Raw genomic sequence first — 25,486 nt, 5'->3', positions numbered from 1 at the left:
CAAAATGGCGGCCCCGGAATCCCGGAGCCGATCAGGCCGATAGAAGAGGCGCAACCGGGCTGGGCTGTGATACTGCCCTACCGCTACTGAGGAGCCCCTGTGGATTCCTGCCCTGGATGATCTGGAGCGGACCACACTGACGAGCGACGACAGAGAGGAGAGCAGTGGGTGAGGGGCTGGCTGCCCGCCCCCACGAAGCATTGGCTCTGCAGACGGGAGGGAGCGTCTACCTGTCCGGGGGCACCCGAGACCGGCGCACCGCATTGGGACTGGGGCCCATAGGTGCACACCCGGCCTGAGCAGTCTGAACGCGGAAACCTCGTCAGGTGCCCTGACCCGGGACTATTGTGCCCCACGACCCTGGTGGAACGAGCCCCAGCACTTGGGCTACATCGCGGACTGGTCCCCACGGGGCGCGGGCCCAGAGATCGGAGGGGGTGACGGACTTGAGACGGACCAAGGGCTGGGGAGGGCACGCGACACTAGCTGCCCGCCAGGATGACACGCGGCAGCAGGAAGAAGGGCTTCGAGGCCCTGAAGCTGGACGACCCAGGGCATCCAGAGGACGACGTCCCGCCGGGGGCGGGGGCCGGGAGTCCGTCCCGCCCGCGGGACCCCTCCCTGGGGGACATAATGCAGGCGATTGTGGAGTCGCGGGAGGCCCTTGAGAAACGCATGGACACCATTGGGTCGGACCTGTCTCTGCTAAAGGACGACCACAAAAAGCTGAAGGAGCGGGTAGCGACTTCCGAGGGTACCCTGAAAAGTTTGCCAGGGGACGTGGCGGAGCTAAAGACAACGCTGGCGGAAATGGCGCAGAAGGTACGGGTGCTGGAGCTCCGAGCTGAGGACAGTGAAGGGCGCTCTCGGCGCAATAATCTTCGCCTTGTGGGGGTCCCCGAAAAAGCCGAGGGGCGGGACGCGGTCGCCTACCTGGAGGGCTGGCTGCGCTCAGAGGTGGCCCCGGAGGGACTTTCGACGTTCTTTGCTATTGAACGGGCACACAGAGTCCCTGCGCGTCCCCCCAAACCGGGGGCGCCTCCGCGACCGATCGTACTGCGTCTTCTGCACTTCAGAGACCATATCCTGCGGAGAGTGAGAGACATCCCGGACCTGAGCATTGACAATAGTCGGATCATGATCTTTCCGGACTTTACCAGAGAGGTGCAAAAGCAACGGGCCTCCTTCCTGGCGGTCAAGAGGAAACTGAGATCGTTACAACTGCCCTACGCTATGATGTTCCCGGCGCGGCTGCGGGTGGTCTCAGGAGAGCGCACCCACTTTTTCCTGACACCACAGGAGGCTTGGAGCTGGCTGGATTCCAGAGGGGAGTCGGCAAAGGACCACGCGCCGCGGACCCCTCCCAGGAGACACGCCACGGAGACGCCGCCGACGAGACGATCTGGCTCCCCATCGGACTGGCAACAGGAACGCGCCAAGGCGGTGCAGGCAGTGGCGACCATCAACCAGGGAGACGCCAGCCCCTCCAGTAGCGCATCGGAGCAGTCGAAGGCCAGTGCTCCCAGCCCTGGCTCCAGCAGTGGGCATGAATCATCAGAGACAGAACTGCCGGTTGTGACTCCCCAGACTGCGGATGGTATCCTGGGCTGAGATGGTTCGTGGGACAATGATCGCATGAGTGAGGTACTGGGATAAGCGGGCGGAGGGGAGCCGCTTCAGGACGCTGTGCTGTGGGGTGCGGCTGCCCACTAGGACTTCTTACTGAGACCTTGGGGACGGGGAGAGTCGGGGGACACCTCCTGTTTGTTGCTGGGGGCAGTGGGGCGGGGGCGGGGGACTTCGGGCCTGTCTGGAGCCGGCGTCGCCGCCACTCTAGCCCTATTTTGTAGTGATACGCTTTTTTGATAACTGTGTTTGGATGGGGTTTCCATGTTGGTTATCTGTCCGGGGGAGTGGGAGTTGGGGTAGGTTGATCATACAAGTTGGGGGGGGGGACGAGGGGGGGGCCTAGGCGTGCTGGCGGGGTTGCTGAGAGGGTGATTAGGATATGGTGGACTCTACCATGGGATCCGACTTAGGCTACAAATGTCTCACATGGAACGTAAGAGGGATGCACTCGATGCATAGGCGTCATAAGATCCACTCCTATCTGGTCAGGCGGGGCATTCACATCGCCTTCCTTCAAGAAACACATTTGCTGGATAAGGAGGGGAGGGCTCTGCAGCGGCGCTGGAGGGGGCAGGTCTTTCACACTGGCTACTCTGCATATGCTAGGGGGGTGGCCATATGGATACGGGCGGGGGTACCCTTCCTGTGCACACAACAGGTAATTGACCCGGAGGGGAGATACATAATGGTGCAAGGCAAGCTGGACGGGAGGGACCTTAACCTGGGTTGTTTGTACGCCCCGAATGTAGACCAACCTGCTTTCCTCTCACTGCTGTCCCACAAACTAGCTCAGTTCTTAGTGGAGCCCTTGCTCCTGGGCGGCGATTTTAACAGTGTGGCCGACGTTACCCTGGACAGGTCCCACCCCCCACTACAAATTGCACCAGCTGGTAGACTTGCACTTGCGCGCTCCGCCTGGCAACGCCGGTGGGGTCTGGTTGACTCTTGGAGGGCTAACCATCCATTGGACAGGGACTACTCATTCTTCTCCGGTATCCACGAGTTGCACGTCCGCATTGACGCCTTCCTGAGCTCCCAGGACGTGCATGCGGAAGTGAGTCACAGTGAATATCTCACGCGCTCGATCTCTGACCATAACCCTCTCCTCGTGCGGCTGCGCTGGTCGCAAATCCGCCCGAGGATTCCGGCTTGGAAACTACGCCCTGAAGCGCTGGACGACCAGCTCTTCCGGACCACAATTGCGTCAGGCATTGATGAGTATTTCCAGGTGAATGCGGACACGGCGGGTTCGGCTGCGACGGAATGGGACGCGTTCAAATCGGTGTTGCGAGGCCAATGCATAGCAATGGCATCGGGAGTGCGGAAAACGCTACTGGACGAAATTGGGAAGGAGGACGAGACCCTGCGGAGACTGGAGAGGGCAAGGCCTGAGCGGCCGGACACTCACGAAGACCTGCTGGGGGCGCGAGAGGCGGTGGCGGCATCGGTAGAGCGCCTCCGGTGCTTTGACTACAAAGCCTACCTCACGCGAGCGCACTCGGAACGCGACAAATCGGGGGCCCTCCTGGCCTGGCTGGCCAACCCAGCCCGCCGGAGCTCGGTCATCCTTGAGCTCAGGGACCAAGCGGGGGCGGCGAGATTCGATCAGCAGGGGATCAACGCGTTGTTCTACGACTACTACACAGAACTCTATCGCAGCAGGGTCCTCCCTTCGTTGGTGGAGTTCCAGACCTTTATGGAGGGTCTCGACCTGCCGGAACTAGGTGAGGAGGATGCGAAACGGCTCGGGGACAAGATCGTGGAGAGAGAGGTGCGGGTCGCCATCAAGAGTATGGCAAGGAATAAGACGCCGGGCACTGATGGATTCCCTACGGAATTCTATCTCACCTACGTGGATCTCCTTGCGCCCCGGCTGACGTGGCTGTACAATGAGTCGAGGCGATTGGGCTGTCTGCCCGAGACCACGAGGGAGGCGTTGATTGTCCCCCTGCTGAAGCCGGGTAAGGAACCATGGGACAGATCGGCATACCGCCCGCTGTCCATGCTTATCCTGGATTACAAAATCCTGAGTAAGATCTTGGCGACGCGATTGCTCCCTCACATGTCCATGCTGGTGCATGCGGACCAGTCGGGTTTCATCCCGGCCCGCAATACGGCGCTCAATGTGCGTCGACTCTTGCATATACTAGAGGCCGACACTTATGACGGTGATGAGGCGGTGGTGTTTGCTGTCGATATGGAGAAGGCATTTGACAGCCTGGAGTGGCCTTATCTCTTCCATGTATTACGGGCGCTGGGCCTTGGTGAAGGCTTCGTGGATTGGACGAGGCTGCTCTACCAAAACGCGACGGCGAGAGTCAGGACAGGGAGGGTTATCTCTGAGATGTGCAGGGTGGGCAGGGGCACCCGTCAGGGATGCCCTCTTTCCCCCTTACGATTTGCCTTGGCTGTCGAACCCCTTGCAGCACGAGCCCGGCTGGGCCGGGCGTACCAGGGACTGGACGTCTATGGCCAAGTACACCACATCGCATTATACGCAGATGATCTGCTGATGTTCCTGGCGGACTCGGCGGACTCCCTGCGTGGTGCTAAGACTCTCCTGCAATCGCTGAGCAGTGTCTCCGGTCTCCGTGTGAACTGGGCAAAGTCCCACCTATTCCCGACTCGCCCGCGGAGAGTGTGCCCGCAGGAAACGGAGGGCGTGACTTGGGTAGAGAGAGGCCTACGATACCTTGGCACCACGATCTTCCACGACAGGGCTGATATCCTTGAGGGGAATATCGGGTCGGCAATCAGGCATGCTAAAGGGAACTTCGACTTTTGGGGCACGCTTCCGTTATCGCTCATGGGGAGGGTGGCGCTGCTCAAGATGGTGACCTTACCGCGTTTGCTTTACTTCTTCGGGACCCTCCCGATCTGGATCCCGGCGAGCTACTTTCGGCGGCTGCGATCGATGATCATCGGCTTTCTGTGGGGGGCGGGCAGACGCAGGGTGGCCCACGCCACACTCCTCCGCCCTAGAGCAGATGGCGGACTGGCAGTGCCGGACTACGAGCTCTACTACTTGGCGGCGCAGCTGCAGTGGCTGACGCAATGGGTAGCACGGGCCAGGAGAGGGACAGACGGATCGGGAGAACCGGCGGGTCCGGTCCAGGTGCTGTCTCGGATCGTCCTGGGACTACCGATGGGAGATTTCCACCTCACTCAGGAGTTTGCGACGGCCCGAAAATGCTGGAACAGATATCGCCGGAGATGCGGTATTGCGATTCCGTACGCACCTGAGATCCCCCTTGGCCTCTGCGGGGCACTTCCGCACGGGGGCTCGTGGCGCGGGCTAGACGGATGGGATCAGCAGGGGCTGTCATCCATGGGTGACCTGTACGAAAACGGGGCGATGTTGCCCTTTGATCTCCTCCAGGACCGCTTTGGGTTGGCGGGCGGGGACTTCCTCCTTCATGCGGCTCTAACGGCGGCGATCCGCAAACACTGGGGAGCGGGCATGTCGGAGCCACCATTGTCCCTGGCCTGCCAGTACATCGTGATGATGACGGGGACGGTCAGGGCTGTCACGTGCCTGTCTCGTCGCATGGTCTCGGAATCCGTCGCTCCACTGATGGCCTTGAAGGCGAAATGGGAGGCTGATTTGGCGACTGAGATCCCCGAGGAGGCATGGAAGGGTATACTGGAGGGGGCCCGAAATAGCACACGCAACGCGAGGTTCCAGCTGGTGCACTTTTATGTCCTGCATAGGGCCTACCTGACCCCTGATAAATTGCATAAATACTTCCCGGCCCACCCGGCATCCTGCCCGCGTTGCACGGCAGATCCCGCCGACTTCCAACACATGTTCTGGTCCTGTCCCGAGCTGGGGCCATTTTGGGAGGAAGTAGTGGAGGTTCTACGGGAGGTGACGGAAAGGGACCTGCAACTCACCATGGCGCATTGCATACTACACTGGTTCCCACACACATCAAAAAACAAAGTCACTAGCAAGTTTCTGGACTTGGGGCTCATCCTGGCGAAGCGAGCCATCACGTCCCAATGGAAGGCGTCCCGGGGCCCCGTGTTAGGGCGCTGGAGGACTGAGCTGCATAAATGGGCTAGATGTGAGGGTGAGGTTCGCCTGCGGGCCACGCTCAGGGCAGGCAACGACACAGCACTGGAGAGAGCCAGGGCGTGGGAGGGGATGGTCCTGGGACTCACACTCATGGACATGGAGGAGGACTCCCCGGAACGTAGTCCGGCTCCGGCGGAGCGCCCATCAGACGGGGGGACGGTCTAGACCTGATTTGCTGCTTCCCTGCCTTTGAGTTCCATTGTGAAGACTTACGAATGGTCACTGATAAATCCTGGTGCTAAGTTCCGGATCTGGTCTTATGGAGGGGATTGAGAATATGATTAGGTAACACTCTGGCACGCCTGGGGGGGAGGGGGGCCTGGGCGGGGGTGGGAGGGCAATTAGGGGTGGGCCTGGACGAGGGTGGAGGGGTAGTTGGGGTTGAGGGTGTTGCGGGGGAAGGGGGGGGGTTTGTTCGAGTTGGGTGAAAAGAGACTCCTGGTTTACCTGGACTTGGGACAGGGAGAAGGGACTGTTAGGACCAATAGCAGCCATGTCATTCCTCATCCGCTTGGTGGCTATGAGCATGAACAGAGCGCTCCAGTGAAATTGTTATTCCCACCGTGATTTTGCCGCTCAACCTCCGGGTTATGAGCTGAATGGCTGTGTAACACTGGGGTGAGGGGTGACACACCAAATGAGACCCAAGGAGAGATGTTTGAACATGCTGTATGATTTTCTGATCTTGCTGCAATAAAAAAATATTTACAAAAAAAAAAATAGACAAGAAGGGATTAGTTTCTGACAACTGCATAAACATGACAACTGTGCTCCCTCCAGAATAAGGAGTATATCTCCAAAGTCGTGTGAAAACAATAGACAGCTATTTCACTCAGTCAATCGTGCATGCGTAGTTTCAACAGAGTGCAGAGAAATAGAGAGACGGGCGTTTTCAATAAAAGTTGTTATTTATTGAGCAGTCCTCTTTCTCATGCAAGAGAAGTGAATTGCCACAATTGCAATACTTGTCATAAAGTAAAGTGCGTACAGTAAAAAGAGTATTATGAAATAATACTGTAAAAGCATTGATATGGTTTCTGAGCCATATGATACTTAAAATGGATAAAATGCATAAAATATATACAACGATAAAAGGTTGACTAAACGTGCTCAAATGGTGTTTCTAAAATATGCCTACCCCGGTGTACCTGACCTAAGCCTAATACGTGGAAAGGAGTAAGTAAGTTAAGTTAGTTTTGCCAAGAATCTGCATCAAGAATTATCTAAGGTTCTAATCAGCTCCGTACCTTGTTTATAGAATGAAGGAGGTCTTGTATCTCTCTCTCAGGACTCGATCTCCCAGCAACCCGCAAGGGTGACTGGAAACACTGGAGCTGGATTTCTCGGCAGAAGAAAAGACAGCGTCTCTCTCAGTGCATTAAATGGGAGGGTCGGCTTCCTTCAGCACTCACATCAGCTGGGCGTCGGGCAAGTAGATAGCCGCTCTGCTCCAAACCACCGTGTGTTTGCTTAAGGCAAATGCTGGTATATTTATACCTGAAAGGTGCCGAGTTTGACGTAAGGTTGGACATAAGACGTCACTAAGAACTTACAGTTCTTTCTGGACTCCAGGAGTTCTTGCACAAATCAAAACAAAAGCAGGGGGATTCCCGGGCTGCTGGAGGCTTGGTTTGTTTAAAGAACGCGTTGTACTTTCTAGGAGTCTATGGGAGTAGCCTTGCCGTATTTGGACTGCATTGGCTATGACTAAATATTATTATTATTATTATTAAATCGGTTTTGTATAGCGCCCGGTTACCATAGAGCATCCCTGCGCTTTTGCCAACTAGCGACATCCGAGATAGCAGAAACGAAGAAAATAAAAATTAGCAGAAGAGGAGGGTCTTAAGTTGTTTTCGGAAGCGCAGGAGACATGGTTCCGCGCGAAGACCTAGGGGTAGGGCGTTCCAAAGAATGGAAGCATTGACCGAGAATCTCCTGCCACCCGATCGGGCCTTTTTTACCCTGGGAACGACGTCAGATGTTGCTGGTCTGAAATATGGGTATGATTCTTATGCCTTTCTAAGGATATTATTTGTTATAACCACAGAAGGGCATGAATCGGGAATATTTAATTAGGGTCCTAGATACGTTTACAACACCCACTCCACGTATAATGTCCATCATTACTAAATACTAAGCAATATGTAAACATATAAGTATGCATGTGTTTTCCAGCCCACCCCAAAATACATCAAATGCATTTGAAATGGTATAGATACACGAAAATGAGTATTATACTGTACGTTTTTCAAGCAGTGCTATCATTCAGATAATGCTTATATAAATATTGGGTGAAGGAATTGCGAAAATTACATTTATGAAATGGCTCTTAATACAGAAGAGAAGGTCGAGACCATTTCATCACATATTTATACAAGACTGTACATGTGCTAGAGGCTAAGTCAAAATATTGTCTCTAGAGTCTCTAAAATAGAAGTTCTGTTCTCTAAGAATAGTTCTACTCTAAGCAGAGTACATGTGCCAAAAAAAAGTAAATATTTTGGAGATTGGAAAAAAAAAAATCGCTTTCAGGGGAAAAAATAGTTCCAATGTTTTTAGAAAATTGTTTATCAAAATTGAAGGCCGAATTCAGAGTTCAGGGAACGCTGTGTGCTCGCTGTTTCAAAAGTTATTCTCGTTGTTAGGAGAGAACATCAAATCAGAAAGGCTGGTGAAAAATTCGTCTACAACAGTAGGTGAAAGTGTGACCAGGTTTGAAAAGCTGAAATCTATACTACTATTATAAAGAGAGAACTTTGAACCTTTGAGGCGGGTAAACTCAGGAACCACAGCACCAATCCAAACACTCGATACATCGTTGTAATTGTCAGGGTCTGCAGATGGACATAGGCTATATAAAAAAATAAAATATACGTTCTTTAAAATATTTACGATTAAAAAAAGTAGTCCCTTGGAAGTAGCGCCGGCCGCAGATTGCTCTGAAATCTGTCAAGGAGCGAGCAGTGAAATGGATGCAAATAAACGTGCTGATCTGAACTTCATGTGGCTTTGCTTTCATTTGGGGCTTCCTGTTTAGACTATATGGATATCGGCTGTTTGCCCAGTCGAGAAGCGAGGCCCACCTTACGAAGGGTTCGTGCAGGCTCTGAGAAGGGGCTTGCAAAGACGGAACGAAGACAAGAGCAGCTCCAATGCAGGTGCTGCTGCCTTGAGCACAAATTCACTGCTGCAAAGCGCAATCTGAGGGCTTACAGCGCTTTACTTTACTCCACTTGGTGAATACTTAGTTCAAATTGCAAGGACTGTTGAGTGGCCCCACTGTGGGAAGAGGGCCAGCGTACTACAAGGCACAGAAGGCTTTGCGATTTAGCCACGCTATCTGTGGCAGGTGCCAGTGATTATATGAGCAGAAACGGCCCAAAACTGCTCTTCCAGCCCTTCGTGAACAATGCCTCTGAAGAAAGGATTATTTCCTGAAACGCGCCAGGCTTTACATGTTCAAAGATTGCTCTGAAAGCTGTCAAGGAGCGAGCAGTGAAATGGATGCAAATAAACGTGCTGATCTGAACTTCGTGTGGCTTTGCTTTAATTTGGGGTTTCCTGTTTAGACTTTATATATATATATCTATACTACTATTATAAAGAGAGAACTTTGAACCTTTGAGGCGGGTAAACTCGGGAACCACAGCACCAATCCAAACACCCGATACATCTTTGTAATTGTCAGGGTCTGCAGATGGACATAGGCTATATATAAAAATAAAATATACGTTCTTTAAAATATTTACGATTAAAAAAAAAGTAGTCCCTTGGAAGTAGCGCCGGCCGCGCCGTGCGTGATGACATCAGGAGCGCGGAGAGGAGCCGCGTACAGGAGCGCGGGGAGGAGCGGCGGACAGGAGCGCGAGGAGGAGCGGCGGACATGAGAGCGGGGAGGAGCGGCGGACAGGCGGGGAGGAGCGGTGAGGAGCGGCGGACAGGCGGTGAGGAGCGGCGGACAGGCTGGGAGGAGCGGCGGCTGAGCTAGGTGAAGCGGCCCGTGTGCGGCTCATTGGGGGCCTTGAAAGTGGCGGGTGTGCTCCGGGGAACCCACGGACAACGTCGGGGCGGGTGGGGGCCCTGAAGCCTGAGACAACGTCGGGGCGGGCGGGGGCCCAGAAGCCTGATTGCTCCCGGACAACGTCGGGACGGGCTGCTAGTAGTGCATATGTGAGAATCATTGCCTTCATCGATTTCTACATCAGCAATGCTCACAGAAGGTTGTACCTGTGTGGTGCCGCTTTCATCCCGTACTCCACCGCCACCTAATCGTAGTGGTGAAGTCTCAACGAATGCCGTCTTCAGAATAGGTAGCCGCTGGGGACAACACGTTGCATGAGCCGTTACCGAACCAAGCAAAGTATCGATATCCATTGGTACTGCTGATGGTAGTGTAAGACAGACGTCCAACACGCATTCTTCTCCACATAGCAGACATCGAAGCACATGTAAGATGCAATCTTGCCAGATTGGTCTGAATGAAAGAAACCAGGTAGTACTCAGATCTCTTAGCCGGGCCAATCCGAGGACTTTAGTGATTCGTTCCCGGTATCGTATTGCTAGGATCGTTTCTTCCATTGTAGCCGGAGTTTTGTCTGTGACTTGGCTTGCCATATCGGAGCAGAAGGAACAAAAATAAAATTCCTGCTATGAGTCCCAAGATTAGAGGTAGGCCGCCGAAGACAGAATGCACAAAATTCGGGAACATGCCCAGAACTGTTTCAAAGGGTGCTAACAGTCCCGAAAAAATTATCTTAAATACATGTGCGATGCCACTGGTATCAGACATGTTTAGAATTTGGCTTATTATTTCTACGAAATGCACGGGGCAATTTGTCGATAATAGGGTATGTATCTCTGCTGCTGTCCTTGCAACTTGCAGATCATACGTCTCTTTGGACGAGGTTAAAGGCACAGTTGTCTGTAAAAGAATAGACTTCATTCTGCTTAAAGTATCAATTCGAATAGAAGAGATATTCAGAGGAGGCCATATTGCTGCCCCTTGTCTGGTTTGCTGTTTGGATACAATACTTGCATACAGCAAATGACCCTGGAAGTAACGGTTACGAGATAGGTTTTTCCTGGCACCATGCCACAACAGCTGTGGTCACTTATTAGAACGTAGCTGCCGTTGGAAAGCCGTCTGAAAAAAGGCTCTTTCTGTGCTGCAGGGGTGCCGTGTAGGTGACATGAAAGGTTATTTGATGACCCTTTGCAGGCTCCATGCAGGTTAATACCTTGACACAGAAGTGTACCGCTTAGTGAATTTTTACAGTTGTTACCACTAAGAAATACTTCTTTTTTCCCTTCACTATAACATCTATATGTATAAGGTAAATTCCAGGTTGACTTGATGTATCCTTTACCCAACCTTTCATACAGGCCTGCTGGTATATACTTTTGGCAATATTGAAACTGAAAAGTTGTTATCGGTATTGTAATTGTACCATGTCTTATCCATTCTGTGGAAAAGTAAATTTTGCCATGTTCTGTGTCCCTACGCCTCATCCATCATATGTCATGTGTGCATGATCAATATGCATATGTTATTCCCCATTTCTGATTAAAGACGCAATTATAGTTGTGTCCACCTCTGGTATGATATTTTCCAGTCCTCGTGAATACTACGAATATTAGGCCTATGTAAAGTAATGTTGCCACGTTTCCCGGTATACACGTTATTGCACGTTATTCCATTGTAAAGTCCCCGTTTCCAGGCCTCAAAAGGGCCCGGACCACAGATTCAGCTCCTGTCTCCTGAAAGCCTCGCTAAGGAGCGATACAGCCCCCACCTGTATCCTCGACCCTTCACTTACTTCCTGCCTCGCAGTGCCCGGTGCAGCCCGGCTCTGCCTCTGAGTCTGCCAAAAGTATGTTATAGTTCCTGCTATCAGTTCAGTCCTCCTCCTCTGCATTCCTAAGCTACTGAACTGCTTCAATAGTTTCCGTCATTGTCTAGCCTTCTCGTCTCCATGTTAGAGAAATACTGTATTTAATGGTCATTTAATATTCTTCACGCACTACATGTAGAATAATGCATGGTCCAGTCTTAGAAATCAGGTTAGCCTCTCCCCTCATGACTTCTAGTTTATATCAACATGTTCCCTAAACATTAGATACCAGATAGGGTTTAGGTACATGTCGCTCCGACCCTCCAGACTCTAGTCTCTGCTCCTAGCACAGAGTTCGTAGCCCCCAGCTTCTCCTAGTAACACGTCATTGCCAGTTTTCGCGCACCATTAGGTTAGAGGTCCCGGCTCCTTAGGTAGCCCCCTCCAATGTGTCCGCCCATTCATGACATATTCTGTTACGTTTGCATCACATGTCTAAGTAAACTCCCAGTTACACCTCTCTTTTTACTGTTATCTCTCGCGACTGTTACGCGTCACGCCTTCTACTCCACCCACTGCTACGCCTACTGCAATGTAATGCTATGTGTTTGCGCTATGTATATAAGTCAATGTTATGTTATTAAAAGTTAGCGCGCTCATCCCAGACCTAGCCCCAGCAGCTGCTGGGCCCCAGTTGTCCTGCTGGGCCTCTTTTCCCCTGTTCCTATGCAGGTTGTCCTGACCCTGTCCTTATGCTGTAATAAACCTGCAGAAACTCCTACTACCTCGAATCTTGACTCTTATTTATTGAGCTATCTGTTATGCTATAAGTCTAGTCAAAAATAGGGTATTATTTATTTATTTACCACATAATGGCGCCCGAATAGGGACTTGCCCTTTCCCCACGCGTCGGTGAAGCCACGCCGACCCCCTGACCCTCTGCAGTCGTGACGGAACTCTTCTGCGCAGTGGCAGATATTTCTGCTCAAGTATCCCTCAGGCCCACGGAGGAGACGGAGGAGGCGGTCCAGCATCCGAACGAGACGGTGGAGGAACGCGGCGAGTCCCGACCGGAGCCCAAGCCGAGAGTCCAAGGTCCGAGGTATCCGGAGGTCCACCCGTAATTGAAGTCCGAAGTCCGAAGTTCGTCGTCGTAGTCCAGTCCCGTCCGAGGCCTTCCGTTCCGTGCTGCCCGGTGAGTACCATTGCTGGGGTAGTATCTAGACAGGGTCAGTCTAAATTGACTCCTGGTCCGTGGGTTGGTGGTACCCAAGCCCACAAACGAAGTGTTCACCTAGGTGGATACGGGTCTTGATGTGTTCCTTTATGGGACCAGTATGTTCCGTACTGTTACAGCAGTGCATCCAGTAACTCTAGTCTGTTCCGTTCTCGAGAATTCTGTTCTGTTTCTGTTTTCAGTTTTTTTCAGGTAGTATTCTGTTCGAACTGTTATTTATAATGTTGTTTAATGTATTTCCAATGTCGTGGTATGCCTGAATTGTTTTCCCAATTGTTATTGTTTTTTCGTGTATTGTATTGTGTTCCGATTCAAGTTTAGAATGCCGCTCTTTTCCAAGTTACGTCAGTTAAAAACTAGAAAGGGTCTGCTGGAAGCAGCAGTTCCTGTTCCGCCTAGGGACAGTCCAGGTCACTTTATGTATCAGAAACATGGCATAAGCGCCATATTGTATCTAGATTTATGGGTAGAGTATACCAAACAGTTAGAAGAAAAGTATAGATGGCCCGTATCGGGTACATGGGATGCCGAATGTATCATGCGAGTAGAAGAAGCATTATGGAAAAAGAAAGCCAGACAGTCACAGAAAGATGCCATCGAGTTATGGCGTAAGGAAGCGCATAGAAGAACGGAAAAGGAAGTCAGAAAGTCAGAGTTAAGTAGAGAATCCCAAGAACGAGCCCAAGAAAGAGAATTAATCGAGATAGGTGAACAAGTCAAAGCCGAACAGTCAGACAGACAGAGGCATGCCCTTATTAAGGGTATGTATCCTCTCCTTGCCGAAGGCTTGCCAAAAGCGACCCCAGAGGCACCCAGTAATTTCCCGCCACCATTAGTTCCGACCAAGCTACGTCACAAACCGACCGCAGCTGATATTTTTATTTCGTCCTATTTGGACGACACAGTTCCAGAATATGCAAATCCAGTTCGCGCTCCACCTGTCCCTGTAAATCAGGCACTTCCCGTTCCTCCAGACACCGGAGTACCTGTTACGGTACCCCCGGGTCAGCCTGCCATACAAGTCCAGCCCACGTTACAATTACCGACCCTGCAAGCACGAAGAATGTCAGTCGACGATTCTAGTCTAGGGGCCGCAGGAGGAGGTCCTCCTCAAACCCCGCCGCCACACAAGCGTTTATCAGCACTCGAATTACATGCTCAAGCATCACAGCGTACTCCTAAAAGTAATAAGTCTGTTACAGAAATCAGACAAACCCTTGCCGAATGTGTCTATGACACAGTCCCAGGCGAGTATAACATGGTTTTATATTCCGTACGCGTAAGAAGGGTGACCGAGTATCTAGTCACCTTACCAAATATGAAAGAAGATCTAGACAGAATATATCGTTTCATCCGTACAGGGGATGATCCAGAAAGTGTTGGTGAGATTATGTCTCAAAGGAAAGCCGAGATTCAGCTCATGATATTAAAGTTCCTGATCAATTGTCTAATAAGAGAACAAGATTACCCGTCTAAAGATCCCGCCGAAATGAGAATCCTAACAAGGTGGAGTGATAATATAGCCGAGGGTAAGCACAAGACCATTAGTGCCATGGAAAGTATGTACAAGAAAATTCGTAAAGAAATAATAAGGTTACACGAACAGCGTAAAACAGCACAAGTAAGCGAGAAAGAAAGTATCTCTGATCCTGAAGAGGAAGAGAACGAGAATCCTGCCAGAATAGCGTATGTAGGAAAATCCAGATTTCCAGATCGCCATTTACGTCCAGAACCCAAGTCTATTTTTCATCATCCAGCACCAGAACAAGGTTCTCTAGAACAAGTATTTCAAGCTACCGATCACATTCTGAAATCACGAGTCGGTTATAGCGAATTAAGTACCATGCACGAACAAGAACTAGCCCGACCGTTAAAGGGACCTGCAATTATTGTAAACAGCCAGGTCATTTTATAAACGAGTGTGCAGTTCTGAAACACAACATAGCTACTGGTAAGACTAAAGAAAGACCACGTCCGCCGAGACAAGAACAAGTTTCACAGACTCCTCAGTCACAGAATGCACCACAGACAGTTACAGTACCGCAGCCTATTGCTGCAACACAGCACGTTACATCGCAGATGTACCAGTATGCACAGTCCGAGTATCCAGAGTACCAGTCATATTCATGAAACAGCCTAGAGAGGGAGGTAGGCTTGCCTCTCATCGAGATACCTGTAGACCAAGAAGGTCCCTATGTTCATAGTCAAGTATTAGGGAAAGACAGAAAGTTTTTGATCGATACAGGGGCAAGTAGGACTACAATTAGTCACGCCGAAGTTCCAGGGGCTCCGCTCTCAGGCTCAAGAAATGTTTCCCTTGGATTTTCAGGAAAACCCATAGTTAATGAGATATCAAAGCCAGTTACTCTAGAAGTAGGTCCATTGTCCCGTACTACTGATCTGTTACTTACTAAGTCATGTCCAGAAAATCTATTAGGCATTAAGACATTGAAAGAATTAGGTGCAGTTATTTGCTGTTCCCCAGAGGGAATACGTCTGTTCCTACGTGACTTTAAGGGTCACTATGTATTACGAGATTTTGATTCAAGATTGTCTAATGTTCCGCAGCATTTATGGGCGCAAGGTCCAACTGATGTAGGTTACATGCAAATCACACCCTATCGTGTGACTCTCAAACCAGGTGTAGTGTTACCCCGAATCAGGCAGTACAGATTGCCACCTGAGGCTGTAGCAGCCTTATCCAAAATTATTGACGAGCTCATGGCTCAGGGAGTAGTTGTAGAAACTGACTCCAATGTATGCAATTCTCCGATCATTCCAGTCATGAAACGTACTGATCCAAATGCACCGCCAGTATATCGACTAGTGATTGATTTACGAGAGCTTAACAAATGTATTATTCCTCAGTACCCAGTTGTCCCAGACATTTCTTCCCTGTTAACTGCCATTGATTCCGAAGCCACGTTTTTCACTGTTATAGACCTCAAGAATGCATTTTTCAGTGTTCCAATTCATCCAGACAGCCAGTTTCTTTTCGGATTTTGTTTAAATGGAAGGAGCTATATGTTTACACGCGCTCCTCAAGGTTTCACAGAAAGTCCTAGTATTTACAGTCAAGCACTCAAGAGACAACTAGACAACATTCACATGCCAACTGACACTGCCCTGCTCCAGTATGTCGATGATCTGCTGATCACAGCCCGTTCTGAACGTGACTGCGAGCGAGCATCACTTACAGTTCTGTATTTTCTAGCCGAGATGGGGCACAAGGTGTCACCTTCGAAGCTTCAATTCTGTGTCCAGCAGGTGGTATACTTAGGACACTTGCTGTCCAAGAGGGGTAGGCAGTTGACACCCGACCGTATCCAGTTAATAGCGAATCTTCCCCAGCCCAGAACCCAGAAAGAGGTACGTGCTTTTATCGGCCTTACTTCTTATTGTAGACAATGGATTCCCCAGTATGCATTCCTAGCCAAGCCACTGATACAGTTAACGACACAGGAGGCAGCCGTATCGACTGTCCTCCCTTGGACATCTGACCATACACTTAGTTTTAACGAGTTAAAGAAAGCCCTATGTCAAGCTCCAGTTCTAGCTACACCGAACTACAGTAAGCCTTTTACACTTTTCGTTACTGAACGCGAAGGTACAGCATTATCTGTTCTCACACAAGATCAAGTAGGTCAATACAAGCCCTGTGCTTATTTTTCGAGCACATTAGATCCAGTCGCCCAGGCGTTGCCTGCATGTCTCAAGTCAGTTGCAGCCACAGCACTAGCTATCAGACAAAGTGATTCCATAGTTTTAGGACATTCCCTGACAGTACAGGTCCCACATTCAGTAGAAGTTCTTTTAAACCGAACACAAACTCAGCACTTGACAATTGCACGTTTAACAGGTTATGAATTGACACTGTTCCAGCCACACATAGAAATTAGACGCTGCAACGTCCTGAATCCTGCTACACTGTTACCATCAGTTAGTTCAAATCCAGACACACATGATTGTGTGGAAGTAGTTAATATTACGACAAAGCCAAGACAAGACCTGACAGATATTCCGTTGCCAGATCCTGACCTGACACTTTATGTGGATGGTTCATGTATGAGAACTAGTACAGGAGAACTAGTCGCCGCGTATGCAGTGACTACTGACACTGAAGTTATTGAAACACACCGTATTGATACTCTGTCCGCTCAAGCAGCAGAGCTAGTCGCTCTGACACAAGCCTGTATACATGCCAAGAACCTGAAAGTTAATGTTTACACAGATTCACGTTACGCATTCGGAGTTGTACACGACTTCGGAGTGCTCTGGCAGGAGAGAGGTTTTATGACTTCTCATGGAACCAAGATTCAGCATGGTCTCCTTATTCAAGCCCTGTTAGATGCCATACATTTACCGACATCTATTGCTATCATGAAGTGCAAAGCACATACGAAAGTCACAGACATTATTTCCCAAGGTAATGATTTAGCAGACCGCACAGCCAAGCTTACAGCACAGACTCCAGACATTTCAGTTAATATGACACATATTCCAGATCTGACTACATGCATGACAGTTAAGGACCCTACTCAAGATGTCATAGATATCCAGTCACATGCTACTCCCGATGAAATCAAGAAATGGTCTGTACAAGGAGGGGTCCAGACAGATCAAGGATGGTTAACGAAGGGTAGAGCCACATGGTTTCTCCCCGATTCTATGGTTCAAGTCATTATCAATACCGCACATAGTCCAGCACATTTAGGAGAAAAAGCTATGTTAGACAGTATCCAGAACATTTGGTTCAACAAGCATTTACGAGCTGCAGCCAAGCAGAAAGTTCGTACCTGTATGATATGTTGTCAGTTTAATCCAGGTAAAAGTGTCCCGGTGGAACAAGGTGGTTTCCAGCCCCCTGACCACCCTTTTGAGGTCCTCCAGATGGATTATATTCAAATGGAGCGATCTCGAGGTTTCAAGTATGTCCTTGTAGTTGTATGTGCCTTGTCCAGATGGACAGAAGCATATCCAGTCCCAGATTACACAGCCGCGACCACTGCCAAGCAGTTGGTTCGTGAATTCTTCCCTAGATATGGACTCCCTAGAGTCGTATATTCTGATAACGGCCAGCCATTCTCATCTGAACTCATGAGACACGTTTCCCTGTTGTTAGGGTACCAGTGGAAGTTCCATTGTGTACGCCATCCAGAAGCAGCTGGACTAGCCGAAAGACATAATCAGACTCTGAAAATCCGTATAGCAAAAGTCTGTAAAGACAAGGGTGTGGACTGGTTAGTAGCTTTGCCAGTCGCTCTGTTTTACATGCGCATGGTCGCACATTCCAGATCAGGTCTGTCCCCGTATGAGGTCGTTTTCGGCCGCCCCCCTAACATGTGGGGTACTCCTAGACCCCGAAGTATTACCGATGTTTCATGTAATATGCTGACAGATTACCTAGCTTCCTTGATGTCTGCCCTCAACTCATGTCGTTCACAGGTTGCCGCCGCATTTCCAGACAATACCGAGGTGGCACCGCACGAGATCGTTCCAGGTTCCCTTGTGATGATCAGAAATTTCGACAGGTCGAGTCCGCTGGAACCACGTTGGAAGGAGCCACGTCAGGTCCTCTTGACCACCCGAACTGCCGTCAAGTTGGAAGGCAGGAAGGGGTGGGTCCACCTTTCTCATGTAAAACTTTTCAAAGGATCGAAACCAGTCTTCAAAAACATTTCCAAGAACATTTCCCAGGATTCGAAGGATTGCCAGAACATTGTTTTAAAGGACTGTCCCGCACAAGACATTATTACAACCCCTCCCTTGTTAGAGAAAACTCCGCAACAGGAGTATAAGTTAAAGCTCAGGTCTAATAAGTCAGCCAGTTTGATTGTATAAGTCCTCCCCTAGGTGAAACGGTTAGACTGTTTCTGACATGTATAAAATAGACCCCCATAGTGAGAGAGTCAGTCAAAGCTCAATCAAATGTATCGTTTTTCTAAGTTTCATATTGTTTCTTAGCATAATGATTTCCTGCACCAGCTACGCACTTTTTCTGTGTTTTCCAGTTCCTCATGTAAATATGTCTGCTCATGCTACAGTAGAGCACACGTTTAGTGATCTGCCTCCTCACGAATATTCATACCGCCTCGCAATGCGTAATAACACATTCATCCGTATGTTACATTATTCACACCAGACCAGCAATGCCACTAATTGTTGGGTGTGTGGTCGACTCCCCCCTTTCCAGACACCGAAGGGAGTTCTGCCACTCTTTCCTTATCCATTCTCACACAATGGTTCGTGTGGAGCATGGTCCACGTTAACGTCATCCTCAACAGATATGTCTTTTCTTAACAGTACATGTTACCCAGACAAGCAAGGTTTCCCCCACAGAACAGGTTTAGATTTAGAAAATGAAGTATATAATTTAGGAAATTATTCGTCGAATTTCATGGTTCTGAATGTTCAGTCTGATACTACTCTAGACTCACCCGCTATTTCAGTACTACCAGTCAAAGGCGAATTATGTGTTCGTAGTTATGGTTCTGTACATATAGGTCATAGTGAATGTACTACTGTTATCCAGTATAGTGACAGTAGGAAATCTATTTTCAAAGCTTCACGTCATTCTTATTTTATTTGTGGTCAAATTGCATATGTCCGTCTGCCCCTCGATTGGGAGGGAACCTGTTACATTGCTTTCCTACTGCCACCTGTTTTTCTAGCCCCACCTGATTATCATAGGAATTCTTTCTTAGTACACACTAGACACAAGAGAAATCTCCCGATTGTCGATTATACTGAAACCGCCGCAGAGCAATTCATTGATATAGATAAAGGTGTTTTCCCTTATTTAGGTACAGTTGTAAATAGTAAGCTAATCCGTAGGTTAACAAGAACCCTTGAAGCAGTAGTAGATGAGACTGCCTCCGCTCTAGGTAATTTAACTGAAGAGCAATCCTTTATGAGAATTGTCGTTTTACAGAATCGTCTCGTCCTTGACGTCATACTGGCCGATAGGGGCGAGGCCTGTAGAATTCTCGGATCCAGTTGTTGCATTTTCATTCCAAATAACGCGCCGTCTGTTTATTCAGCTATAACCAGACTCCATAAAATTGCCCATCTGTTACACCAAGATCCAGGCACCTGGACATGGTCCGGTTGGTTCTGGAATATAATTTCCGCATGGGGATGGAAAGTTTTGTCCTTTCTAGGTATTGCAGTAGCGATCATATTTAGCTGCTGCCTCTGTATACAATGTGGCCCTGCGATTTGCAGCATGTGTGCTACCTCTTGTATTCCCAGTCCTAAGCCCTGTTCTAAATCCCGTTCCAAGACAATTCGAGACGAGCAAATGGTACTGTATGAAATGATAGACGGTATCATGAATATTGATGTTTCCTGATGGAAACGTAGTGACAAGGAGGGAATGTGGAAAAGTAAATTTTGCCATGTTCTGTGTCCCTACGCCTCATCCATCATATGTCATGTGTGCATGATCAATATGCATATGTTATTCCCCATTTCTGATTAAAGACGCAATTATAGTTGTGTCCACCTCTGGTATGATATTTTCCAGTCCTCGTGAATACTACGAATATTAGGCCTATGTAAAGTAATGTTGCCACGTTTCCCGGTATACACGTTATTGCACGTTATTCCATTGTAAAGTCCCCGTTTCCAGGCCTCAAAAGGGCCCGGACCACAGATTCAGCTCCTGTCTCCTGAAAGCCTCGCTAAGGAGCGATACAGCCCCCACCTGTATCCTCGACCCTTCACTTACTTCCTGCCTCGCAGTGCCCGGTGCAGCCCGGCTCTGCCTCTGAGTCTGCCAAAAGTATGTTATAGTTCCTGCTATCAGTTCAGTCCTCCTCCTCTGCATTCCTAAGCTACTGAACTGCTTCAATAGTTTCCGTCATTGTCTAGCCTTCTCGTCTCCATGTTAGAGAAATACTGTATTTAATGGTCATTTAATATTCTTCACGCACTACATGTAGAATAATGCATGGTCCAGTCTTAGAAATCAGGTTAGCCTCTCCCCTCATGACTTCTAGTTTATATCAACATGTTCCCTAAACATTAGATACCAGATAGGGTTTAGGTACATGTCGCTCCGACCCTCCAGACTCTAGTCTCTGCTCCTAGCACAGAGTTCGTAGCCCCCAGCTTCTCCTAGTAACACGTCATTGCCAGTTTTCGCGCACCATTAGGTTAGAGGTCCCGGCTCCTTAGGTAGCCCCCTCCAATGTGTCCGCCCATTCATGACATATTCTGTTACGTTTGCATCACATGTCTAAGTAAACTCCCAGTTACACCTCTCTTTTTACTGTTATCTCTCGCGACTGTTACGCGTCACGCCTTCTACTCCACCCACTGCTACGCCTACTGCAATGTAATGCTATGTGTTTGCGCTATGTATATAAGTCAATGTTATGTTATTAAAAGTTAGCGCGCTCATCCCAGACCTAGCCCCAGCAGCTGCTGGGCCCCAGTTGTCCTGCTGGGCCTCTTTTCCCCTGTTCCTATGCAGGTTGTCCTGACCCTGTCCTTATGCTGTAATAAACCTGCAGAAACTCCTACTACCTCGAATCTTGACTCTTATTTATTGAGCTATCTGTTATGCTATAAGTCTAGTCAAAAATAGGGTATTATTTATTTATTTACCACAATTCAATGACAGGTCTCTCTGACATTGTCAATGGTAATCTCTCAAGTTTTTCAATGCTCAGAATCGTATAGTCTGCTCCTTTTTGTGCCAAACTGATTTGTTTATCAGTAAGGTTAAAGATAGAAAATAATGACGTTGTGTTGATTAGACGCCATGGCACGTAGCCTGAACGCAGGTTTTGCAACGTCCAGCCTAGCTGCACAATAGAACGCAATTGGGACTGGCCATGTTGTAACATTAGCAAGTCCTGCTTTATTATATCAATGGCAGATGATACAATGCTGTCCAGTGAATAAATTCTGGAGGACAGAGTTGTTAACCCATTGTCCACTACAGAAAGTGATTTTTCCAAATTAATACGATCAATTTCTCGTATTTTTTCAGCAGTTTCAATTTGCATTACTTTCCAAGCTTCGTTGTAAGCAGCGTATATACCGGCCGCTATGAAACGTTTTTGGCGCTGTTTGCGAGGTCCCAGTATGAAATCTCGCAAGTCAGCACCTTCTTAAAGTAAAGTCAAGTGTTGCTTAATTTCAGGCAGTGTGGATTTCTGTAGGCACTCAAGGCATAGTTTTCCTACACTATAAGTGGATATTATCCCTGGATGTTGTCTTTGGGAATATCTTGGGTCTGGCCTGTTCTGTTTGAACCCCTGTGTTTTGTTCAGGAATCTATCTTGACAGTTATTAGTGTCTGTGGGCCAGATCAACCATTTTTTCCAATCAGGATTTGTTCTGTTTTGGTGTAAAATATGGGATACGTCTATCTCCACATCTGTAGTGCTATTACTATCAGGTATGGGCTTTGGAATAGACGGTTTGTTTAAGTCTTTTATCTTAACTTGGCCAAGACAAGTAGTTTGTTGAATGGTGTCATTCAGGAATATTATCTGTTCTGGAATCACGCAGGCTCTAAATAATGATTCTAAACCTTGTACCTGCCAGTCTTTTGTACCCCAGACGGTTTTGTCTCAATGTTGTTTTTCCAAAATTCAAAACGAAATGTAGACATTTTTTCATAAAATTTTCCAGAATAAATCAATTTAGTATTTGTCAACATGTTTTTCATTCCTGTTTTGTTTAACATTTTAAAATAAAACGTTTCTGGGTCACTGTTATTAAAAATGTTTTCGAGCTGCCTTTTGGCGGTGTTGGACAATGTTCCCATTGATTATAAGTAAAAACATTTCTAGGATTAGCAGATTTATGCAAATAGTGATGCCCATAATGATTATAGCAATACATTTCTTCATAATTTGATGAACCCTGCAAATAATCATGTTCTGTGAATTTTGCTGACATTTGTAAATCTGACATCATATTATTAATATTTTCAAAGTCCCAATCATCAGAGAAAGTACTTGGTGATACAAAGTCACTTAAGGAAACCTTGAACTGGTGTGGATATTTCAAGAGCTCAATCGGGCCATAGATTTCGTAATCAGTTTTGTCCCATGCTACCCCGCCGGGTATAGGATTTGCTGTGATGTTCACTGATGACAGTTCTCTTTTTTCGATGTGTGAAGATCTGTGAGGCTTTAGGACCAAGTTGATGTTCTGACTTGCTGTGTCCATTGTACTATGTTTTCCATCAATAAATCTACCCAAACCTAGAACCATGATCAGCCAGAGCAGGAGGAAAAGTACACCTAACACAATCCAAAATTCAATTCATGGTGAAATCAGATATGTTTCTCTAAGTTGATGAAAGAGTTCTGTAATTTTTTCTTTGAAAGTTTTTGTTGCTGGCGATTCTTCATGTTCACTTGGATCATCAGAAAAGTCACAGAAATTGGTGAAGTACCCAGATGCAGTTCTGTCAATTGTTGGAATTGCTTCCGGATTTTCATTTGTCTTTGGATTTTTCTTTGTTTCATTAGCATAGTCTGAGGCTACATCATTGTAGACAGGTGTTTCTTGACGAACTGTTGCAATTTGGGTTTCAAGAGGCACAAGTTCTATGGCTTTGTTGCATAGTCCTTTTTTATTCACTGCAGGTTTATCAAAAGTGATTAGTCTCTCAGTTTGAACCTCTTGGATTGTAGCAAGATTTGGTCTTCTGCTATTTCTTGGGTGTCCACTGGGCCTACTACTTATTATTGGCCACATGATTGTGGTTTTACCAGGTCGATTGTTACAACTCTGTTCTCCTTTTTACCAGCAAGGGGCGGTAGTACTACTGATCTTGTTCCGCTGACAGCTAAGACAGGTACTGATTTTCTGTAAAAAGGCCCAAATTCCTTCTTCACCGCGATCTTTTCTCTGACCAGATCCCCAATCTTTGGAATCCAGACAGGTCCTGCTGGGACAGGTGGTTTTTCTTCAGTGGTTGTTGGCTTTAGCTTTATGTCACTTAGACTTCTTCTTGTTTTATTTAAGTCCTGTAAAACAGCCAAACGATCTTTGATATCAAAGGTTTTTTGTTTCACCACTGAAGTCTGACAATCTAAGTCCTGGATGATCATTCTAGTACCAAACAATAGTTCGTATGGAGTGATACCTCCTAGAGAATTTCTTGGCAGATTATTAAGACTACGTTGGACACTTGTTAGATGTTTGACCCACCCATCACCCGAACCTAATACCCTCGCTGTTATAGATTGCTTTATGTCACGTTTTTTTCTCTCCACTACCGCATTTCCCTCGGGATGGAATAGACTAGAGTACCGCAATGCAATGCCCATGCTGGTCATGGCCTCTTTGTAAGCTCGAGAGCTAAACGCAGGACCTTGGTCAGAATGTAGCATGCCAATTGTGTATGTGCCGATAAAGACTCGCAAATCTTTTGTAACAGTTCTGGCGTCAGCCGAGTGCTGGGGCTACATCTAAATGAATCCTGTCTTAATAATTATGGGGTCGCATTTCTCCATCTGGATTTCTGCGTATAGATAGCCTAATGCTGTCTAATAGAGGAGTCCGGGCAATTGTCTGGTCCGGTTCACAACTGCGATCTCTGTTGCAGTTCTGACAATTCATTGCAAAGTTATAAATTTGCACGCTCATCCCCGGCCACCAGTACTCCGATTGTAATTCTATTCGAGATCTCAAGACCTCTTGGTGCCTCAGACCCATTCCCATGTGTGCTTCTTGAATCAAGTAAGCCCTCCGGTTCGTGTTTGGAATTACTCTATCCCCCACTCCAGGGATTTGAGCAAAAGGAACGGAGTTTGCATCAATTATGTATGTATTACTGAGTGGATAGTTGAGAGGTAATGCTGCATAGTCGCCTTTTAATGAGGCTTTTATTGCCAGCATGGTTTCTACATTCATGTGTTTTTTTAGAACGCTTTTTTGTGGCTACGGAAGCCGGTTGAACCGCTGCCGCTGTGGCTCTGTTAGCCAATGAATTTCCTGCAACGTGAACGCCATCACGTTGATGACTCAGCGTATGTATCACGTGAGTCTTTCGTAGTTCATTCTGTAAAAGAACTACTTGTTACCAGAGCTTTTTATACTTTATTGTGGCACCTGTCTCATCTTTGTAACCGTTTTGAATCCAGGTCTGCATTCTGTTATTGTAGGACCGGACGCAGTAAGGTGAATCGCAAACTATAAGTGTTGGGAATTCGCGATCAGCATTTTCAAGCGCCATCTTTAAAGATCTTATTTCAGCTCGCTGAGCTGTACAGTTTCTGAGTGATTCAGTTTTTGTGACCATCGGTCTGAATTTACCTAAGCGCCTGCGACCTTTAACAATCGCGCACGTTGCATTGTAAGTTTGTTTTCCCACAACGTAGTGTTGTGCAAATCTGTCTGTGTAGATTACACAGGTGTATTGTTCTAGAGGCAGAATTTCGATTGGCAGAGGATATTCATGTTCGTATTCTAGATCTTCTAGTTTTTTTATGTTCGGATCAAAAGCGTGTTTCACGTCTTCTGCAGCAAGATAATTTTCCCATTGTATCCATTTTGGATCTAATGCCACTGCATTTGGAATGCGTGGTCTTGTTACTGCCTCAAGGGCTGATACTGCTGTTAAAACAGATATGCTTTTGCCTTGGGCTAGGGCTCTTTCTTTTGCTACAGCAGTTTGAACCGCAGTTAGAATTTTTTCAGTTGAACTGAATTTCATTTCAGCTTGTGTGTACAAGTGTG

At 47.9% G+C, this 25,486-nt stretch overlaps 1 protein-coding gene across 1 annotated transcript in view; it reads right to left on the bottom strand.

The window, feature by feature from the left end:
• Positions 1-25,486, bottom strand: part of PRDM9 (PR/SET domain 9) — a 1,629,505-nt gene that overhangs the window by 737,069 nt on the left and 866,950 nt on the right. The gene's annotated exons all lie outside the window — the stretch shown is intronic.

This window comes from Lissotriton helveticus, chromosome 2_1, assembly GCF_964261635.1.
Source record: "Lissotriton helveticus chromosome 2_1, aLisHel1.1, whole genome shotgun sequence".
NCBI lineage: Eukaryota > Metazoa > Chordata > Amphibia > Caudata > Salamandridae > Lissotriton > Lissotriton helveticus.
This window is presented reverse-complemented; position numbering and strand designations above follow the sequence as displayed.